Source organism: Leucopleurus acutus (assembly GCF_964270905.1).
Source record: "Leucopleurus acutus genome assembly, chromosome: 7".
Lineage (NCBI taxonomy): Eukaryota > Metazoa > Chordata > Mammalia > Artiodactyla > Delphinidae > Leucopleurus > Leucopleurus acutus.
Window position 1 is genome coordinate 52,555,766 of NC_139150.1, and position 19,776 is coordinate 52,575,541.

The following is a 19,776-nucleotide window of genomic DNA, read 5'->3' on the forward strand; positions in this document are numbered from 1 at the left end:
CTAAACGTCTAGGATTCTACTTGAAAGGATCATGCGTCAACAGTTCAGAGAGAGAGAGAGAGAGAGAGATTCATCCATTCATTCCACATACATACATTCATTTAACATATTCAGCATCTGCTATGTACCTGACCGGTTGCCGGGTACGCAGGGAAACAAAAACTACAACCCCCCCGCCCACTGATAATTTATGTGTTGATCTTAGTGTGTTCATTGGCCAGCATCTCTTACTGCTGATCTTGGGTAAACAGAGTGATGGGTCCGTCATCAGCGTACTATTTTTTGAAGAATTCCCTCATGGTTGTGTGTGTGCCTGTGTGCGTGTGTCTGTGCCTGCGTGAGTTGGAGTAGGTGGGAGAGGGAATGCTGGTGGAAATTGCCACATTCAAAATTACCATGTCTCAAATTCCTGAAACAAACGAAAACCAAATCAACAAGAAGACAGACTGGGTGTGTCCAGCACAGGTGTCCCCTTCCTGTTAATGTGCAGTTTCCAAAGTCGAGCCATTGTCGCTCTTTCCTGCCTAGATGCCAGCAGGAGTGCCCAATTAGTGCCAATTTGTTTCCTATAACACGGACACCTGTCACCAAAAAGCTTGACAAAAATAACCAACTTAGTCACTGTGGATCCAAACTGGGCTCAAACTAATCACCGAGAGGTAAATAGGAAGCCTTCAAATCCCACTGCAAATCCTCCAAGGGCCCCAGTCCCTCTGCCCATGAACAAATGTATGGTGTATTTCTGACTGATGGCAAGACACCAACTAGCAGTTGATTCTTTTTTTTTTCTTTAAATGCAAGCTATCAGCCTTTCCTTCCAGTCAGCTGCAGGCTCCCCCCTGGCAGTTCAAGACTCATAGTGATAATGGATTATCTTTTCTTTTAATAGCAAGCCACCTTCTGCTGAAATGGAATGAAAGTTACAGGAGAATGGGAACAGATTTCACCAAGAAGTCCTCTAACACTCTTTAGGAACCACCTCTAGTTCAAGCATTTAAAAAAAATAACCTTTAAAAACTAACCAGGTTTCTGCTGTGCGGCTTAGCCAACCACCAGGGCTGTGCTGGTTACATCTGAATTAGCCCTGCTTGACGATCACTTTCAAACTCTGTTCTACCTCACGCCAGTGGATGTGCTCCCTGGGTGTGCAGTTAGTGGTATGGGGCGGATGCCTTGGAAGGCGCTATCGAACCCAGACTAAGAACGCGTAACGTATAATAAGCAAATGAGCAGGCAAGACGTTCTTCCACATTCACGCAGGCAGGAGAATCAGCATGTCCTGCTCTTCGAAAGAGGGCCCGTCTAGCCCACTGCTTTAGGGGAGCAGAAATATCTGGAATCTGAGTCTGCCGCAGGAGGGGCTTCTTTTCTCCTCACGATGCTGTGTGCTGAACGGCAGATTTCATCACCTTCCTCGTAAGGCGCTTCTCATTATGAGAAACCAAACACAGAGCCCGGCTTCTAACTGGAGTATTAATAATGAAATGAATTATGTGCATCCTGTTTGCTAAGCAATTACCTAAAGGCGGGGATTGAGTCCAGATTTTTTGCCTCACTGCCTGAGTGGCAGGCCATGAACAGATAGACAGGTATTTATTTACACGCAGTGTCTCTGACCTGGAGAAAATGTCAGGATCTTGAAAGACTACAGAGAGGGCTATAGATGCGTATTCTTTTGAAACATGGCCGGGTTTTGCAGTCTATTCTTGGAAAAGGCAAAGAAAAGGCGGAAAGAGTTTGGATTTGCTTTCGCTGTTTAAAGATATCCTCCTGAGTCAAAATGAGACCATTTGACTTTGCCCACCTTAAGTTTTTCATTAACTGGAAGTGACTCTGGCTCTTACCTTCTCAAGGAGATGAAATGAGTTTTATATAGTCCACAGTGAGTGGTGCTTTCCCTGGATGTTTTATAAAACCGAGATCTGATCTGCTTAACCTAGGCACTTCTTAATGAGAGGAGGCATTTCTCGGACGGCTTGGATCTAAATTTCCTTCTCCTCCTCTTTCACTTGCTGTGCTCCTGCAAGGTGCTAACTTACTTCCTCTTTCTGAGGCCCATGTGCTATTTCAGAGCTGTGCTTCCAGGCTGAAAGGAACCCTGCGCTAGTGCGTGCAGTACTTTGGGATCCTTCCGAGCAAACCACTGCCAACATCCATGTCCCCTCTAGTCTCCCCTCACCCACCTTCTTCCTCCTTTATGGTGAACTTGCATGTTGAGATGCAGATTGAAAGATGGCAGTGAAAGTTCATATGGACAAGGACCAGAGAGTGTAGTCTTAGAAGACAGAGGGGAATAACAGAGGCAGCACATCCCTGCGGTGGGGTGGAGTCACTCAACTCCTAGCAACAGTTTCACAATAAATTACAATTGCCTGGGGAATGCCTTCGCATCCATGGTACATCTATATGATGGAACACTACTCGGCAATATAAGGGAATAAACTACTGATATACACAGCAACATTAAAAAATCTCTAATTCATTATTCTAAGCGAAGAAAGTCAAACACAGAAGGTGCGTGCTGTATGATCCCATACAGGAAAACTCTAGGCACCAAAACCAAATCGAGTTTCCAGGGCTAGGAGTAGAGGGAGAGGTGGACCTAACAGCTTGACTAGCCATCCCAGTTTGCTTGGAACTGTCCCAGTTTTAGCCCAGAAATTCTTCATCCCTGGTAACCACTCAGTCCCAGGCAAATCAGAACAGTTGGTCACCCTGGATCTTGACAAAGAGGCATGAGGGAAATTGGGGGAGGTGGAACTGCAGTTTTTAAAACTTCCAGAACTATGCACTTACAGGTAAATTTTACTCTATGTAAATTATTCCTTAATAAAGGGCTGGAAAGAATCTCCTGGTCTCTCCCCTGTCCCTCCACTAGACGGTGAGCTGTCTACACACAGGCGTTTTGTGTCTCCCATGCCATTGCTCCCAGCCCCCAGCACCTAGCATTGGGTCTGCTGTGGTATAATTTGATAAAAGAATGTGTCCTGCTCTTTCTTCTCAGATGCTACTTGTCCTATCACCACGAATAGATGCTTTAAACAATCCAATAATCTCTAAACATGGCATTTTCTCCATAGCAATACTCAGAGTTAAAGATTTCTCTGTTTCCTTTGGGTTGTGAATTAATAGCGAGGCTCTCGACATGAGACAGATCTATTAAGCAGTGCTTTCTAAATACACTAAGCATAACAAATTCCTGGGGTGCTTGTTAAAAATATATATATATATAAGTTCCTAGAACCCTATGCAGACCCACCAAATCTAAAATTCTAGGAAAATGGCCTGGAAATCTGTGTATTTCACAAGTGTCTCAGATAATTCTTATGATTAAGCATGGAAAGCAGAAAGACAGAAAACCTGGCGTTGTGCAACCTCGGTACCAGCCTTCAGGTCTAGTCACATCCTGTTCCCTGGATCCCATGTGATCCTCCTACCAGAGTCTTTCTGTTAATGAATCACTTGCTCATTCATTCCATTTGAGAAATATTCATTGAGCACCTACTCTGTGCTAGGGCTACAGCAGTGAAAACAAGACAAACAAATAAACAAGGTGCATTCAACCACTGACGGATGATGTGAAGGAAATACAACAGCATGACATGACAGTGCCTGGACCATGTGCTACCTACATAGAACAGTCAGGAAGGATGTGGTCTTCGTCGATGTCTGGCTCTAACCTCAGGCAGTTTTCTTGTGGGGAGTAGAGTTGGAAAGCCACAGACATATGTTCCGGTCTCAGCCTTGTCATAAGCGGCTGCCACAGACTAGCCTCAGTATCCTCATCTGTAACATGAAGGGATGGATCTAGATGTTGCTCTCTAAGGATGCTTCTAGGCCTGACAGTCTATGTTTCTGGACTTTGTTGTTGTAATCAAGTAAAGCTAATCTGATACATATTTAATGATATACGTAATTGTTATTGTGCTGCACGTAATTAGCTATCAAGAGTAAGCAGTTCACATAAGTGACTATAATTAGTATTTTCTTAAACACAAGCCAACCCAAGCCTTTGGTTTTTCTCTCTTCTCACTTTGTTATTCTGTAATTAGTATCAGGGTCCTCTGTTCTTCCATACTGTGCATCATTCCATATGAATCCATGTCCTTTTCTCTCACATACCCACATAGTGATATTGACACTTTAAAATATCAGGGTGTAGTTTATTCTCTCTTGAGATAATATTTCAGTTCTGAGAGTGCTGTATTACTGCTTTCCTTTCCATCATCAAGGAGCTTTTCAGATAATGCCTGCTCTTGGCTCTTTCATCGGCTGTCTTGGGTGCTAGAAGGACTAGGGACCGGAAGGAACCACAAAAACTTTAGACCATCGGAAGTTTTTGGAAGGGATAGGAAAACCAACAGGGGAGACAGTACATGAAGATGGACCCAAATCTTTATCTCCTGAGATTCTGGGAGTATCAGGGAAAGTGTATGAGTTTGCTTGGGCTGCCACAACAAAATATCACAGGCTAGGTGGTTTAAACAACAGAAATGTATTTTCTCACAGCTCTGGAGGCTGGAGCTCCAAGATCAAGGTGTCGGCAGGTTTGGTTTCTTCGGAGGCCCCTCTCAGCTTGCACGTGGTACCACCTTATCTCTGTCCTCATGTGGTCTCTCCTCTACACGTGCGTGTTTTTGGTGCTTCTCTCTTTCTTTGTGCAAATTCCTCTTCTTATAAGGACACCAGTCAGCTTGATTGAGGGCCTACTCTAGAGACCTCGTCTTAACTTGACTTTTTAAATACGTTTTTTCCAAATACTGTGACATTCTGAGGTACCCGGGGCTAGGACATCAGTATATGAATCGGGAGTTGGGGGTGGGGGGGGGACACAATTCAGCAATAACAGAAGGGAAACTGTGAGGAAGAGCTAACTCTTGAAATATACAAAAACCGGGGATGCAGTCTTTCTGCCAGGCCTGGCAATTTACAGATCTTCCTTTCTAAGACTCCTCAACTGCAAAGGCCATGTCACCAGCTGATGACTAGAGCCTAATTCACCTTGCACAAAATCTCCTTTTCCACAAGCAAGAATGAAAGTCTTAAAGGATTGAAAAAATAATACAAATGAGTTTATATACAAAACAGACTCACAGATACAGAAAACAAACTTATTGTTACCAAAGGGGAAAGGGGAGGAGGAAGAATAAATTAGGAGTATGGGATTAACAGATACAAACTACTATACATAAAATAGATAAGCAACAGGCTTTACTGTATAGCACAGGGAATATATTCAATATCTTACAATAACCTATAATGGAAAATAATCTTAAAAATATGTATGTGTGTGTTGAGCTTCCCTGGTGGCACAGTGGTTGAGAGTCCGCCTGCCGATGCAGGGGACACGGTTTCGTGCCCCGGTCCGGGAAGATCCCACATGCCGCGGAGCGGCTGGGCCCGTGAGCCATGGCCGCTGAGCCTGCGCGTCTGGAGCCTGTGCTCCACAGCGGGAGAGGCCATGGCGGTGAGAGGCCCGTGTACCGCAAAAAAAAATATGTGTGTGTGTGTGTGTGTGTGTGTGTGTGTGTGTGTGTGTGTATACAATATACATAAATATATATAAAACTGAATCACTTTGCTATATGCCTGAAACTAACATAATATTGTAAATCAACTATACTTCAATTTTAAAAATTAAGAATAAAATAAATACCACAATTTAAAAACAGATGTAAATACTTAGGAAAGTGAGCCCCCTGGGTGAGAAAGAATCCCTGGCAGCTTCTGAATGTCCTTCCCTGTTTTCATAAAGAGAGGGCAGGAGGTTGAGGGTGAACGTAACTGACTCTGCAGTTGGCTGCACCGCCCCATCTGTCTTCCGTGCTGACCAGCTAGTGGCTAGGTGGACAGGATGGTGTGCAGTGGCCCCAGAGGACCCAGGGACTCATGCTTCTCCTGCATTCTCTGCCTTTGCACAAGGACCCCTGCCTTCCCAGTGGCAGTGTGGTTCTAAGTGTGAGATCTGAAAACAGAAACTCTAGGATGAGACAAGCTTGCTGGCAAAGCCTTTAAAACAAGGCAGCAATGGAAGAGAGCCCCCAGACCTCCCCAGATAACCGTCAAAGGGCCACGAGCGGCAACCTACACTCTTAACAGGCCACACGCCTCTTCCTTGCTCGGCCTGGCCCTTCCTGCAACATGATAGGCATGAGAGCACCGTGTCATGAACAGAAATAGAACTATAAAGCAAAGCAGATCCAGGGACAGAATTGGAAAAGTATGAATATGTAATGCTGGAAAAGGATTTTACTTTAATTTGGTGTTTTAATATTACAGGCATTTTTTTCTCTTCTTCTTTTCTTTGAATCCCTGATGTAAAAACAGGAGACCTGGGTTTCAATCTTCCTGCTCTATCGCCATGTCAATGAACTGGTCATGTAACCTCTGTGAGCGTGGTTTCTGATCCTTAGCTTAAAGGGATTGGAAAGCACGTTCTCTGAGATCCCGCTAGGATATTTTCTTCAGCAAATGTATGTTGACAACACAAGAACTGATCCAAATAATTAACAGGGCGAAGCTTAGTTACTGTTGCACCTTTTTGGTTAGATGCACTAAAGTCTCATATTCTGATGAAACTCGTGATTACTCATCTATGAAATGGGGATAATATTTGTCTCGCTAGGTTTTCTGAGGATGAAATTCAATAAAGGATGTAAATGAGACAATGGCTGCTGCACAGCAGAGGCTGAGTAAGTGGTAGTTCTTTTCTTATTAACCCTGGTAATCCCCTTGGTGCCCGGCGCGGTTGATGTGCAGTGAATATTTGACAGGTTGTGAAAGTAGCCTGGAGGCGTCACTCTGGTAATAACCTAATGCAAATACGGACCAAGGGGACTAAGATGTGCCAATAAGGTAGCAATGAAGTTGTCTTCCCTCTCCACTACAACACAAGAGATATATGTATATGTTGGCCTAAGCACACGTACTCAGGACTGCCATGAACTTAAAACTCCAGCTCTCGTGTTTGAATATATTTTTGGTAGGACCTGGTGAACCACAGTGTTGCAGGATGGCCTGGGAAAGGCTAAGACCTGGAAAAGACAGTCCAGGTGATTATCAGTAATATTGGAAGTCCACCTGTGTTCAAAGGGTCAGGTAGCAAGGTATGACCAGCAGCAGCATAATCATTATTGAGTCCTTGAGTACTTTATAAGTTATTCATTTTATCATCACAACTCTTCAAAGTGGTATTGATATTCCCACTTTTCTGATAAAGGACTTGTTGCTATTAAGAGGTTAAGTTATCTTGTTCAAGGTCATAGAGTTAGTGAATGGTAGATCCTGGATTTGAATGTTAGACTCCTTTTCTCCAAAGTCCTTGTATGCTCTACTTCAGTTCTGGACAATCCAGGAGCAGGCAGTCTTTAGAACTGAAGACTTGCATTAGGGATATTGCTCATGTGGTACTGGGTGATCAAGGCACTAATCTAGCGTCAACACCAAATTGTAGAGTTGGAAGAGGACCAAGCGAAAAACAAGTAGTGTCCCCTGACAGATTGCTAAGGCAGGATCTCAGACCCCCAAGAACAAGGTAGCGTCCCCAACTCCACAACAGGGCAAAGAAAGAATCTAGGGACAAGAAAGGACTTTATTGTAAGAGTTAAGATAGAAAGTCTGAGGCAAATAAGCAGCCTGAATGAGTCAGTGACCCAGTGTATGGGGCAGAAGCTCCTCGTATTCTGACAGCGACATCTCCTGCAACCTAGCGTGGAGCTGAATCAACAAAAGGATGAGAGAAGGAGGAGGAGGTAAAAGGTTCCCTACTAAGAAGAGAGAAATATTCCGAAAGAATCCAGTTCCGGTTCACTAGGAGTTTTGGTGATCAGATCTGGTGTGTCTTCAAAGGATTTGAGAGATGAGCTTTGATGCCCTTCATTGTGCCTTAATGATCCCAAGAAATAAGAGCTCTGTTTCGTTCTTTGCATTAAAGAGGGCTTTCCCAAGAGCTTCAGAGAACGCTCTGCTTCTTGGTATCACACACAAGTTAAACTGAACCTTCTTAATGCCCATCTTAACATAGTGTCCTACAAAAACTGACATTCAAATAAGCGCTGAAAAGTAATTTAAATATTTACTGAAATCTCTCGAAAGCACCAAAGGAGTATATTAAACTTTAAAGTATATTAGACTTTATATTAAACCTTATGGCACAAAGATCCTGAAGATCTTCTTCAACTCTCTCTCTCCTCAAAGTCCCACTCATTCCTAGCACTCGTAACCAGCCCCAGGAGAACTGCTGGCTATTGCGTAATCACCTGGCTTTCCTCTGTTCCATTTTGCTTTCCAAGTGTCTCCCTCCACTGCCACCAAATAAACACACTCATGCATTCAGTCAACTGAACATCTAGTAAAGTCTTGATTTTGCACAGTTCCCAGTGAAGTGAGAGATTTATAAGGCGTAAGCCCTGCTATCAAAGAACCTAGAGTTAAATAGGAATGGTAGAACACACCCCGAAATTACTACAGTAAGATGTATTAAGTGATTGGTCCATAAAATGTGGATTAAGAGCCAAGATATTCTGGAAGATTAACTAAAACCAACCACACAGTATAGTTACTGCTTATTCCTACTTCTATCCCCAAGATACACATGCAATCGTCTTGTTCCCTTTCTCTTCGTACGTTCTAAACGTATTTCTCCAGTGATATCATGTTAAAGGAAAATGAAGTTAGATCAAAATGGACTTAAGTCCAGACTTGAAGGAAGAGAATGCACTAAAAGAGAAAACTAAGACCGTTTGCAAAAGAAAGAACCTATCTGACTGATAGCCTTGTGAGAATAACCAAGGACCCTTAGGAATTTTATGTTATCAGTAGATCTCTCTGATCTTTTCTCTACAATGACGATCACCAAGATAATTTCTAAAAAATAATATGATCATGTCTCATTTAAAATGTCTCACTGCTTTTGAGATTTCTCCTTGTCCTTTGATTATGTCCAAATGCCTTAACATGGCTCAGAAGTTCATTTTTTAGTAGACTCCCTCCTCTCTCTCTAGCCACATATCGTATCACTCATCATTGCCAGCATATTCTCTGCTTCAATCCTACTTAATCATTTGCAGAAATGGGTAACTTCTATATCCTGAGCTCATGCCATTCATGTCTTTATCACATTGCACTGTAATTGCCTTTTTCCAAGATATTCACCTCCCAGATAATAAGCGCCATGCAGACATGGGCTAGTTCTACCGTATTCATCATTGTATCCCTCAGAGCCTATCTTAGTGCCAAGAAAGCAGTAAATATTTCATGAACATTGCTTGAATGAATAACTAAAAACATAAGGGCATCATTGCTTGTCTTGAGTTGGGTTCCTTGGAAACGTATTCTGAGATGAAGATTTTCATGCAGGAGGTTTATTGAGGAGTAGCTGAAGTAGGGCTTTACAGGAGATGTTGAACTGCAGTGTGGATCCAATAAGGAGCTCTGAAGCTGAAACAGTCCTTCAGAGTTTTCCCTACTAAAGGCACAAGGACCAGATCTTTGTACCCGTGGATCTACTATTTATCAACAGCTAAGCTGCCTTCAAGGAGGAAGTGTCAGCTCGGGTGATTCATCTCACTTTGGACAAGGGCAATTCCTGAAATAGGACTCAGTTGTGAGTCCTCAGCATTAACCCCCCCCCCCCCAGCAGCAGAAAGAATGAGAGCTGTGGTCTTAGAGAGGAATGAAAACAATGCAAACACTGCAGTGTCTGCTACATTTCCCTTTAACCCGCAGCACAAGGCATGCATGACTCAATTCGCTAAACTCTGGAAGTGTCCCTCTGCCCTGAAACCCATCTAATAACAACCTCCACTGCTCAACTACAGGTGAAGTAAGCAACAGTACTGCCACCATCATATTCATCTATCCAGTGTGTATTTGTAGAGCACCTACTACATGCTAGGCATTATTCTAAGTATAGAGAATTCAGCAGTACATAAACCAGACAAAAAGATCCTGCCTTCACTGAGCTTTCATTCTAGAGAGAGACAATTAGAAAAGTAAAAAATGGAGCAGAGGTTGATAAATGCTATTAAAAAAGTAAAACAGAGGTGGAAAATAGGGAATGCCAACATTTGGGGGAGGCTGGGTATTTTAATAGTGAACAGAGTAATCAGGGAAGGCCTCACTAAGAAGGTGACATTTGAGCAAAGCCATTTAGATATTGGAGAAATGGCTTTGCGGGTAGAGTAACAGGTGCAAAGACCCTGGACTGAGAGCAAGCCTAGATGTTAGAAAATAACCGGAAAACAAATATACCTGGAAAAGAGTGGAGAAGTAGACCCTAGTGGGAAATGAGGTCAAAGACAAATGGGGGGAGAAGGCATATTATAGGTCATTGTAATGACTTTGTCCTGTGCTCTCCATGAGCTCCAAGGTTGATGGTCAACCATGACTTTTGCATACTAGCGTCAGTTCCAAGAGTAGTAAGATTTTTGTCAAAAAAGAGTCACTCCAGCCAAAGGGAAGGGGTGGATATCCAAGTTGATTTGTCAGTTGGCTTCATCATTTACCATTTTAACACAAGCTATAGCAGTGTAATTTCTTAGGTTCCCTGATAAACAACTAGACCCAAAAGAGCCAACAAATCTAGCTCCATTGTTTCTTCATGAGACCCACTACCTTTAGAAATATAAGCCTATTTCATCAGTGCACTTAGGATACACGACGTCCCTTGAGAAATAACTGGGTTTTGTTTATGATGAGCCAGAACACATGCACACGTGCGCACACTACGCCGTGCGCGCTGCCCTTCATCAGCTCAGGCTTTTGTTCATCAAAATGATAGCAAGTAGTGGCATAAAGCCATTCTCTGAGAAATAATTCATTACAAACAAATCATCCAAATGCCAGTTCTTCTGCCCAGAATGACCTTCAACAGGATAGACCCCGAAGACTCACCTGCAGCATTCAGTGGCGGTAACACAACATTAACTCCAACGATGCTTATTGCCTCGCCGGGCTGTCACTCTCTTTGGCTAATCCTTTTTACACCATCACTTTCTGAAGCTGACCTTTAATCCTTGTAATCAGAACGCAAACAGTTCAACAGCTTAAGGAGCTTTCTTTTAGGCTGTGGTGATGAGCTGGGTAACACCTCCCAAAACACCCCCGCCTTTTCAGGTAAAGCTAGAAGAGAAAGTTTGACCAAGGTCTTTGTATAGATCTGGGGCAGCCAGTCTATGGGAAAATTAATCAACTATAGAAAAATAAAAGAAGCTTCTTGCAGGTATGAATTCCCGTCCACAGAAACAGGACGTGTGATGATTATCCATTTCTTTATTTTCTTAAACCCACATAGCATGGCAAGAAATTTAGTCCGGTCGTTATTGGAATTCACCCCAGGATTAGGCTGAGGTCTTAAGGACTCACCAAAGGCCAAGATATCAAGATGGGTCCACGCTAGGTACCACCCAGATGCCTCTTGTGCCAGCGTGCATTCCGCTGAAGCTCTTGGTCTCAGCTGCTACACATACGTGATGTCTCAGCGTTTTTTTGCCGAGGGCTGGAAGCCCAGTGTCCCGGTCCTAGCCTTTCAAAGCACATCACATGGCTACCTCCACAGAGGCCTGGAAGAGCTGGCTCTAGGCTTGGCCACAAAGAGGCCATGAGTCCTGGGCTCCTCCCATGTCACTCCCACTGTTGCCTCTGACTCAGTCTGACCTCTGACCTCAGCAAAGTTTGACCTCTTTCCTTCCAATTATCCTCAAAGACTGCCTCTCTCCTGTAGCTGCTCTAAGAGCATTTAACATCGCTCTAACATGTTTTACTTTTAAAAAATAAATGACAGGGAAGGAAAAGTCCTGCAAGAATCTTCTACTCTTGGTAGAGAACTCTGTGTGCAGGTTGGGTTGAGAGTAGGGGAAGAAGAACACAAATCAACATCTCAGAATATTACCCTGCCACAGGTTGATTTTTTTTTTATTTTTATTTTTTTCGGTACGCGGGCCTCTCACTGTTGTGGCCTCTCCCGTTGCGGAGCACAGGCTCCAGACGCGCAGGCTTAGCGGCCATGGCTCACGGGCCCAGCCGCTCCGCGGCATGTGGGATCTTCCCAGACCGGGGCACGAACCCGTGTCCCCTGCATCGGCAGGCGGACTCTCAACCACTGCTCCACCAGGGAAGCCCCACAGGTTGATTAATTTATCTAGAACATTTGATTCCTTAAAGGAAGACTAGAGTGGGTGTCTGAGCTGTGGACATATGGAAGTGGAAAAGAAAAACTGGATATAGAACCTGCCTCCTAAATGTAATGTTAGAAATTGCCTTAGCCTGGGTTTTCCAGAAAGCAGAGCCCAAGCAAAGGCTTGTGAAGACAGCTACTAAAAAGGGCACTCCCAGGAAGCTAGAGTGCCGGGCAAGGGGAGTGGCGCGGGGCAGAGGGAAGGCCAGTAGGAGCCACTATTGAGTTGCCCACCTGTTGTGACTGACTGTTCAGTCTCGCTGGATCATCCCCAAAGAGACCGGATAAATTTCATCTTGGCACCATCCATCTTGGAGGGGAGAAAAAGAGAAAGGTATCCACCACTTCCCACTGACTAAAACTCACCCCATGAGGTGTTAAGTCCTCCACAGTGCCAGCTGTGCATGCCTGGGTGACAAGCACAGGACTGCAGGGTCCATGCCTGGACATCAGTGGAGAAGCCCTGGGGCTGGAGTCAAGAGACCCTCAGGTGACACCTGTGTGGAGTTTGTTGGAACCCACAAGCTCTGGTCACCTCAGAGATATCTGGAACCCGAAATAGAGGCTAAGACCATCTGAGGGAGTGCTGAAAGTGTGAGATATAGTAATGTATGATGGTACGCTATCGAAACTGTGAGTTTTAACAAACATATGAGGATAGCTTTATAAAATACATATTTTTTATATATTATAAACACAATATATAGTATGCATAAATAATATATAAATAATATAATGTATAAATATATAGAATTATATATTTAGAATAAATCCAAAAATATATAGTGTATAATGATATGCAATATATAAACAATATATTTATTATATATTACTTTCTAAATCTAAATTAGCATTGTCTCTATCAAAGTTGCCATTTTTTATTTATTCATTCATTCATTTGGATTTGTTTGTTTTTTTTTAATTGAAGGATAGTTGATTTACAATGTGTTAGTTTCAGGTGTACAACAAAGTGATTCAGTCGCATATGTATGTATATATATATATACACATATAAATGTGTATGTGTGTATATATTCTTTTTCAAATTCTTTTCCTTTATAGTTTATTACAAGATATTAAATATAGTTCCCTGTGCTATACAGTAGGTCCTTGTTGATTATCTACTTTATATATAGTAGTTTGTATTTGCTAATCCCAAACTCCTAATTTATCCCTCCCCCACCCCCTTTCCCCTTTGGAAACCATAAGTTTGTTTTCTATGTCTGTTAGTCTGTTTCTGTTTTGTAAATAAGTTCATTTGTATCATTCTTTTAGATTCCACATGTAAGTGATAGCACATGATATTTGTCTTTCTCTGTCTGCCTTACTTCATTTACTATGATAATCTTTAGGTCCATCATTCATTCATTTCTATTCGTTGGGTTTCCACTCTAGCAGTGAACAAAACAAGTAAAGCTCTTGTTCAAGGATGATAGTGTTGGAAAAAATATTTGTGAAACTTCTAAAATTACCTTAAACGTCAGCATTGAATTCTTTGAATATCTTTAATCATTTAAAATCTTGCTTTTTGTGTATCTATTTGACTTCTTGTGAATTGCCAGGAGCAAAAATATTCAGATCAAGAAATGGTGGGAAGTCAACTTGAGTTGTAAAGATATTAGTCAAAACAGAGACACCAATATAAAAAAATGTGATGGGTTTCTCATAGGATTTGGAAGTAGACTCATCTAGAAAATGCAAAAATTATTAAATGGAGTATGTGCATTTTAAAAACTAGTGTTTGCTTATATTTTCTGAGACTTAACCTCTTTTTAATGTGAGAAGCACTACTGTGGAAGACAGGGCAAGGTACGTGCTAAGTTTCTTTCTTTGTAATCTTCCCTCTTATTCTAGGACGTATCAGGAAGCTATGACAATCCTAAGAATGCTGACATTTTTCTCACTTAAGAACAATGATAGAAATAAAAGAGATTTCTTCTCCTTTCTCAAAAAGTATACAAGCAACTTTATACGCTTCTTCTAAAATGGAGAATAGCTTGAATTGGAGACTCCAGATGACAGGTTATTACCTTTGCCAAAACAAATTTTAACAGAGATAATCTACCAGAAACCCCCAAAATACTCTAAAATTTGAAGTGGAATATAATAACAGCTTTAAAAATTATATCCAGGGTATTTTATGCTCACCAGTCATTCTCTTGGTCTTTTCCACAATATCAATATGCACTTTGAACAGTATATTTGAGGATCTTTAAAATTATATGCTCTCATTCTACAAATGAGGAAATGAGGGCCCAGAGAGAAGATGAATCTTAGTTCCATAAGAAGATGAAGATGAAGTTGCTCAATTAATTAGACTGTGGAGAGTCTGTAATGCAAGGGCTCAACTCCTGGTCCAGGGATTTTCCTTATATACAGTTTCTTACAGGAGGGAACATTAAAATAACTTAAACATACTTTAGCTATTTCCATACAAGGCCAATTCAATTTCCTAGAGCAATTCAGCTCTTTCTGAAGTTTGCTTATGCCCATTATTCCATTGCTCAGACAAACAAACAAAATCCTTTTAACCAGTCTCTGTAGATAACAACTTACTGATCACTAATTTTTACTCAGGCATACCATTAGGGACCTCATCTCCAACCCTTACACTACCCACCACCTCAACAGATTCCCAAAACACAGAGTATTCAAATCAGAACTATTATACCAAATATGGTTTTCTCCATCTCATTACATATATAGATATATTAATATTTTATATTAAAACTAGAATATACTCTTTTGAATCTTTGTTCGCCCACTTATTCAACAAATGTTAAGACCTTACTTAATGTGTCAGGCTCTGTTGTAAATATCATAAGCATTTCTCCAAGTGACAAAATGCAGTTCTGCAATACTGCTTCAAATGGCTGCATGATATAATACTGCATGATACTCCATTATTTCATTTTACCAAAGTTTATTTAACAAGTTTCCCATTATTGAAACATATGATGCTGATAATCTACCGCTCCATGTCTTCCGGGACATGATGGCATCTCTGAGAATTCTTGTCTTCTAGGTCGAAATGCTCCAGCCCTTCTTTTCTTATATCCATTAACTTAATTTGATCGAATCTTGAAGAAGGGTATGAAGCAGCAATGAGCCCTCACTTTTATCTAAGTGAGGAAACAGAAGCATTCATTGTTTCTTCAGTTAGTCATTCAACCAGAATTCATCAAGTCCCTTCGTCAGGTCAGGTACTGTGATGGAGCAAGCAGTAGAGAGATAAATAAAGCACAGATACTTTACTACAGAGTATCACAATCAGAAGACAACCTTTGCTGAAGTTAGACACCTATTCTCCAGGTGAACCAGAGCAAAGACTAAGCTAACTTTACCAATGTCTAGTCTAGAATGTAACTCTAATTTGTGTGTTTTACGCTGCACAGCTCTTTTGTTCAGTTTTAGGATTTGTATTAGTTTTCCACTGCTGCATAACAAATTACCCTAAAACTTAGCAGCTTAAAGCATCAAACATTTAACATCTCACATTTTCTGCGGGTCACGTATGTAGGAGAAACTTAGCTGACAATTCAGGCTCAGAGTCTCTACAGCTAGGGCTACATCATCCAAAGGATGTCTGGGACTGGAAATCCCACTTCCATGAGGGCTCACTCACGTGACTGTTGGCAGGAGGTCTCATTTTCTTTCTGGTTGTTGGCAGGAAGCTCCATTCCTTGCCACATGGACTTCTGCAGAGGGCTGCTTGAGTGTTCTCATGTCATAGTATCTGTCTTCCTTTAGAGCAAGTAATCCAAGAGAGAGCAAGGTGGAATCCACAGGGTTTTTTTATGACCTAGTCTTGGAACACCATCACTTCTGCAATATGTTATTGGTCACAGACCAACCCTGATACAGTATAGGGATGATACAAGGGTGTGAACACTAGGACGGAGGGATCATTGGGGACTATCTTAAATGCTGACTTAGAGGCTTTAGCGATTGAAAAATTCCATGAGCCCCAAAACTCAGGAAAATGCTAAGAATATTATATTTGTTTTAGTAGCGTATTTCATATGAAGATCGCAGAATGGTTACAAACTGTCCATAGCTTCATGAGACATAATAGGAAAAAAAATCTATAAAACAAGAGAGAAACTTTGAGATTATTTTTCTAGTTTTCTAATTTGACCTGTATTTCAGTGCACCTGATGAGATGAAAATAAAAAAAGAAATTAAACCAGCCACTTCTCTAAATAGGGCCAGAGACAGACTGCCACTTTAAGAAAGATTTTCCTTACTACAGAAAAAGATTGCTGAGAGGCCCACCTTGTTTCATAAATGGTAAGGCATGTAGGTACCCAGAGTCCCGGAGAAAATGTGTAACAGGACCCCTTATTTTGTGTGGGTGTCTTCAAAGACCATCTATCCCAATCTCTTCTGCTTTGCAGAGATTGGGCAGGGTTATATTCATATTGCCCAGAGATTCCAGGGGAGATCTGCTAAGAAAAAGATATTAAAACTCTAACCCCATTACCCAAAAGTGAAGGAAACCTGTCTAGAGAGACCAAGTGATTCTGACAAATGCTCAAAAGTAGGAAGGGCAATGAGACTCCAGAACTGCAATAACTATGAGGGCAGACACTGGTACTGGATGGGTGAGAAGCTGTGTGGGAGCTGCGTCTCTGTGCCTGTGAGCCGGCAGCACTGCCTGTTACCTGTTCTCTGCCCTCCAGGGAACAGTCTCTTACCTTGGGAAAACGAATGGGAGTAAAACAGCAGTGTTGAGAATGCTCAGTGGTCCTTTGAGTAATGTAACGCTGGGGATTGAGACTGTCCCCTGTGGAGGAGCACTGTGGGGGGCTGGCCACATGGTGCCTGAGAATTGAGGCAGAGAACAGAGATCAGAGATGTCAAGGGGCTGACTCTAAATGAGTTTGAAGCTCTGGATCCAGTCATGCCTGAAGACCAGAACGTATCAGTATGAATGAGATGATGGAGTGTCTAATCTGTTTGAGTTAGTTTTCTTTCTTGTTTTTTCTTTCTGTGAACTCAGGCCCACAAAATTGGATTAATCATGGTCGTTGGTTCATGACAACAGTTAATTCAAGCATAATCCTCTTTCAATTATTTTAATAGTATAATGAATACTCACAATTCTTCACCCCAAAGAGGAATTATAACCTAATGTCAGTATTAGGGGTTGAATTGTGTCCTCCTATAATTTATATTTTGAAGTCCTAACCCCCAGTTCCTCAGAATGTGACCCTATTTGGAAATAGGATCATTCCAGATATAATTAGTCAAGATGAGGTCATTAGGGTGGGCTCTAATCCAAAATGACTGGGGTCCATTTAAAAAGGGGAAATCTGGATCCAGAGTCAGATACACATAGAGGGAAGACACTCATCTACAAGCCAAGGAGAGAAGACTGGATAGATCCTTTTCTCATAGCACTCATAAGTACTAACATTGATTTTGGATTCCTAGCGTCTAGAGCCATGAGACAATAAATTTCTGTTGTCTAAGCCACCTAGTTTGTGGTACTTTATGAAGGCAGCTATAGCAAACTGATACAATCAGTAACTTATATTTACTAACATGCTGCTCTCCATTCCATCCTCCTGCCTTCCCTTTAGAACTAACATGTTCTGAACTTTGTGTGTGTGTGTGTGTGTGTGTGTGTGTGTGTGTGTACATACGTAATTGAGCCACTGAACTAGAGCCAGCAGCTGGCTACCCCAAGAATTCACATTATGCAAGAAAAATAAGCATTTATATATTTAAGTCACTCTTAGGGTTTCTGTTACTTGTGGCCAGAATCATTACTGATTAATATAGAGATGAACTGGATTTCCTGGTAAAGTGCATGTAGAAGGGTCTGAGAATTGCATTTGGAATTCCCCCTGTAGAGGAGAAAAGATTGAAATATTCAGATTGCTAAGTATAGAGTTAAATGTCTCAACTGCTTATACATAGGTAAACTGAGGCTCAAGGAAGAACAGTGATGTATCCATGGTTCTGTATCTGGAAGGGACTAGCCTTGGGTAAAGGACTAATACATGCACACATTTTTTTAGATCAAAACTGAGGCTGGTAATGGTAAATACAGACTTCTCCCAATTCCCAGCTCTATAACTTCAATGGTGTTATTCCCGCCTTAGCTTTCAATTCACTAGACTTAGTTTTATCTCAGTCTGCCTTCCACTTGGCCAAAAGCATCTCCCACAACCAAAAGTTATAGATCACCTTCATTACTCTTTCCTGTTATGAAGCAATAGTGACATTCTTGGACGAGAACTCTGTGAAACAGCTGTTTCAGTTAAGGTGTTTCTCAGGTATTTGAAGAAAATTATAACTGCTGATGATGGCTAGGTGCTGTGTATGAGATCTGACTCCCTGTTTTATCCTTTTCTTTTCCTTTTATATTACAAATATCCTTCACCCCACAAGCAAGCTTACACTATTCTGGTGCACGTGTTCTTGGAAAATAATCTGCTGAGAAAGATGACCAGGAAATGGCACTGGATTAAAAAATGATCTAATCACTAAAGGGATAAATCTGGAATGCTCAGCTTTGTTAATGGGAGGCAAAGAGTATCATCCCTTTCTGCCTAGACCATACCTGCACGTTCTTCTAATTAAATTCCCGTTCAGTGGCCTCAACAAAGCTGCATTCTGTTGTCTCTTAACTGAGGCTCCAAAGTGCTGGAGAAGACTTTATGCCACTAAATTGCCACAGCAAAAGTGATGGAAATCATTAATAGTTCTGATAATGCAAGCATTAAGGTTTGGATTACTGCTTTGGGATATTGTTTCTAATGAGACAATGGTTTGCTAAGCTGCAACTATTCAGTATAACAACACAAAGAACAAATTTCTACACGTGGACAGTTGCTGCACTGGGAGTGGAGTTGGCAATATGTTATGCCTCAAAAGTCTACACTAATGGGTTAGAGTCAATATATGCAAATATACCTTAAAAAGGGAATGGTTCCAAGCCAGTAAGACTGAACTATTAGGAGGATAATATTAAAAAATCCTTAGAAATGATGTCAATCAAGAGAGGGGATGGTCTGAAATGGAAGCATAAACCCAAAGAATAACAATAAGTGTTGAATTGCCTAACCTAATTTGACCAGGGGAGAGGAGTCGTAACCAGTGGGCCTTCAGTATTAGGATTTCACTGCAAATGCCTGAATAGAGATGAAAACATCAAGCTAATTTACCCTATGCCATTTATGTTAACTACCTCCCCTTTTTCTGATTTGATCCTAAACAGCCAATTTCTAATTTTTTAAATTGAACTGTCATTGACTTACAATACTGTGTTAATTTCTGCTATACAGCAAAATGATTCAGTTATATAAATATATACGTTCTATTTTTATATTCTCTTCCATTATGGTTTGTCACAGGATATTGAATATAGTTCCCTGTGCTATACAGTAGGACCTTGTTGTTTATCCGTTCTATATATACTAGCTTGCACCTGCTAATCCCAAACTCACACTCCATCCCTCCCCCACCCCACCCCCCTTTTGGCAACCACAAGTGTGTTCTCTATGTCTGTGCGTCCTCAACAGCCAACTTCTTGATAATATGGCTGCCCATAGAGATCTTCAAACAGGGGGAAAATATGCCAACATAAATAC